Source organism: Meleagris gallopavo, chromosome Z (assembly GCF_000146605.3).
Source record: "Meleagris gallopavo isolate NT-WF06-2002-E0010 breed Aviagen turkey brand Nicholas breeding stock chromosome Z, Turkey_5.1, whole genome shotgun sequence".
Classification (NCBI taxonomy): Eukaryota; Metazoa; Chordata; class Aves; order Galliformes; family Phasianidae; genus Meleagris; species Meleagris gallopavo.
Window position 1 is genome coordinate 58,944,976 of NC_015041.2, and position 3,852 is coordinate 58,948,827.

Here is a 3,852-nt window from a genome sequence, read left to right on the forward strand (position 1 = left end):
TTGAGACTCTGCTGAGGGGTTTGGCATAATGATGAGGGTGCAAATTTCATTTTCTCTCACTTTTCCTGGAGAGCAGGAGACCCTTTTTGCTAGATTAAAATTTACATTCTCTAAAGAACAGAGAAACCCACACAGGTAGAGAAGAGAGCTCCCCAAGGAAAATCAAGGTGAGGTGACAAAGCATCATCTTCATAATCATCAGAAGTGCTCCAGCAGCTTCCCTTGCTGATTTTTTTCCTAAGCAGCTGTTCAGTTTTTAGTTGCATTGCTGCTGATTTCAAACAGAGGGTTCTTCTTGTGAGATGCCTGAAACTCAGCTCCAGGAGCCCCAGGAGCATTCATTAGTAAGCAAAACAGTCATTCTCAGTGCCATCACCCCATCAGGCTGGACATGTGGGAGAAGGAGAAGGAGGAGAAAAACATTCCCTTTTACTGCAGTTGGTTGGATTTAGCTCCTCGTTGGCAAGGTGAATCACAAGGTTTAATAGCTCTCAGGGTTATTAAAGCTGTCCTGTCTCGAACAGCTCCCACAGCTCTCTCTATTAATTGCTGTTCATCCCCATCTTTTTCCAACCTGCCAAGCCTCTGTATTTTGTCTTCTTTCATTCCTTTATTTTTAAGAGAGCTTGAGAGTTTCCTCAATGCTGTAATTCAAGGGCCTTGTAGAAAGCAGATTCTTTTGCGCATTTCTCTCTTTCCACCTCCTAGTAAGGTCCAAGGTAGTAGTATCAGGGTCCTGGCACTCTCCCTACGCCTTTCATTTCTGACCAGGAGCATGACACTGCTCTGTGGTGAAAGGACCTCTTTCCTACCCATCACTCCATACTGTCCCAATCCTTGTCCCAATCCCACCCACTCTCATCACCCCAAGGTTCTGGCAGGGGTGGCCTCACCTTCTCCAGCACTCAGGGATTGAGAACCCTTTGCACCCACCTGCCCACCCACAGATCCAATTGCTCTCCAGAAGGAAGAACAAAATTTCACATCAGACCTTCTGTTTTGGTGCAGGTTTCTTCTCCAATTCTTGCCACTTCTGCTCCCACTCCCCTTTGTTTTCCTCATTGCATGGGATGCTATTTTTTAATTAAATTGGAGGGTAGAATTTCAGGAGAGAGAGAGAAAGTCTTTGTTCTTTGTATCCCAAATTGATTAGCATTCTTATAGCTTCACTGTTTGCTTATCTGAAAATGAAGCCTTGATTTGACTGAGGAAAGAATAGCTTTTACATTTTAATTTTCTTTTAACCAAAAGCTTCTGAGATACTCTAATTATACTAGAAAAGATTCTGAAATTCAGTGAGCAGCTTCAAGTTCATCTAACTAATAACAGCCCCGGGCACATCCAGTGGAGGAAACACACTACAGGAAAAAAGGGTAATTAAAAAACCTACCAATTAATATAATAAGTAAATATTTAAATAAATAAAAGGTCATATTCATCTTAACATCATTTGCTCAGGGAAGCACATCTTGGAAATATGAATTTATCTTTTCATCAAACTATGCAGAAAAGCAAAATTCAGGAACCATGCACCAGATTGATTAGACCATGGCAAGACCCAAAGACAAAAAGGTTGAAGAGCCTCTAAGATGGCCATGAAATTACAAATTTTGTGACTTGCTAAGGGAAAAGCAAACTAAAAAAAATTAGATGTGATGTAGGCAGAATTCAATAAACGCAGCTGAATTCATTACTGAAAGCTATGATGGATACATGTAGGAATAATTACGTAGTGTAGATGGCCACAAAAGTTGGTCTAAGGGGGAGGCAAGAAGTGTAGAAAGAGACTCACTGTGCTAAATCACTGTTTCTTAGTTAGCTTTAAAAAAAAGAGAGTTAACAGAAAAAATGGAATATAGATCAGATCACTAAGTATCACTTGAACAGAGCAGCACAAACATATGAGGACAAGATCAAAAAGGGAGAGGCATAATGTGTCCTGAAATATAATAAGAAATAATTCTATGACAACATCACTGGTAGAAAGCAAAGGAAAATGTTGATTTCCTCCTCTGCAGATAGGAAAGATAATAGATGACATTGAGATGAGTGTTTTTTCTTTTGTACTTCAGTCTTCACTGAAAACTCTTGTAGCAATCAGACAGTAAATATAGTGAGACAAGTTATATATCCAGAGCAGAATTCAGAAAAAAAAGCCAGGAGTACTTAGAAAAAGGAACCATTTTCAGATCATCCGAATGTGGCTCAAGCCAGTTTTTCTCTTTTAGATCTTTAAAAGGACTGCTCATAGGAAGAACAAATGCCATGCTCAATTTTAGTAAGGGAGCAGGGAAAAGAGGATCAAAGGACCACCAGAACATGCAACTGAACTTCAATCCTTAGAGAACTACTTGTGGTTATCCAGAAGAACACACAGTGAATAATAAGCAATTTAAGTATATCAAAATAAGGCTTGTCAAGATACACAGGCTTCCTTGACAGGCAGCAAGCAGACTGTATGGCTTTGACTAGGCTGAGGATGCCAATTATCTTGACTAAGGGGGCTTTGATACTTTTATAATCAAATGATAGAAGTACGGTTTGGACTAAACTTCTGTAAGGCAAATGTCGATGCAACACTGCTCAGAAACCATTCAGCCAAACTAAAAGGAAAATCTTTCTAGGGCTCTAATTTGGACCTGAATCTCCTCATTAAAACTTAGAGTGATGAGAAGGTATGGGAGTAGATGATGTATTTGTTGAACTCCAAGATGTCAAGGTAGCCTGCAGTGAGGTGCAGCATGACAGTAACAATTAAGGAACCATCTTAAAAACACAGTAAAGAACAAGCGCAAAATTTTGTTTTTAGGCAGGCATAGCCAATGGTGCAAAGGCAAGATTGGCTGTGGATGGCAGCCCAGTTCTCTGCAAAGGATGTGGAAATAAAAGCAAATAACAATGTGGACATGAGTTAAAGATTTTATATTGTAAAGACAAGCTGGCATGCAGGTAATGAGACATTAAATAATTCTCTTCTGCTTATCATTAATAAAGCCTGGGCCAGATTAATGTGTATTTGGAATGCTGCTTTGAAAGTACAACACAAACTGTCAGAAAATCCAGAGGAGAAAATGGAAGTGGCTCAGGTCAGCAAGGAAAAACTCTAGCACTGAGAGCAGGTTTTTAAATATTTCATAGGCTGCTGCAAAGGAAAGGAAAAACAAGTTCTTTGCATTCAGAGTAGAAAGGGCAACAGTTACTGAGATTAAGTGTTGGCAGTGAAAATCCATCATGGAAACCTATCGAGTAACAGAAAGCAAAGTGCCGAGAAAGTTGGCTGTAGAGGTTCCATCATTTTGAGTCTCTGAGATGAGGTCAGAGATGCCACCATCAGAGCCTGCACAGAGCTTTTCTCCTTGGCCACTGCATCTGAACCTTGTGCCCTGCCCCCACCTACACTTTGCTCTCTGTTTCTGACCACAGAAGTCCACAACCTGCAAGCAATCACTGACGTTGTTTAGGGAAAAGGGAACTGAACACAGATATGAAAATGTCTGAAAACAGCTATAAAGATGAGGCAAATAAATTCTAAAGACGAGAGAACTTGATCTGAACTGCCACAACGCTGGATGTTTAAAAACATCAAGCATTCCTCCTCCAGACTTTTTCCAGGAAGGAACACAATGAAGCCATGGATGAGGCTACCAAGAGCCATAGGGAAATCTTCACTCCTGGACAATTTTAGGAACAGGATTAGTAGAGGTATGGAGGGATACTTGAAATGAGGGGGAGGGCTGCACTATTTTATGTGTTTCTGTAATTCTTTGAGAGAGGGGAAATGCTGAAAGTACACGGAAACGAAACACAGAAGTGAGAGCAGGAACTGCTTTTACAAAGAGCAAATGACAGACT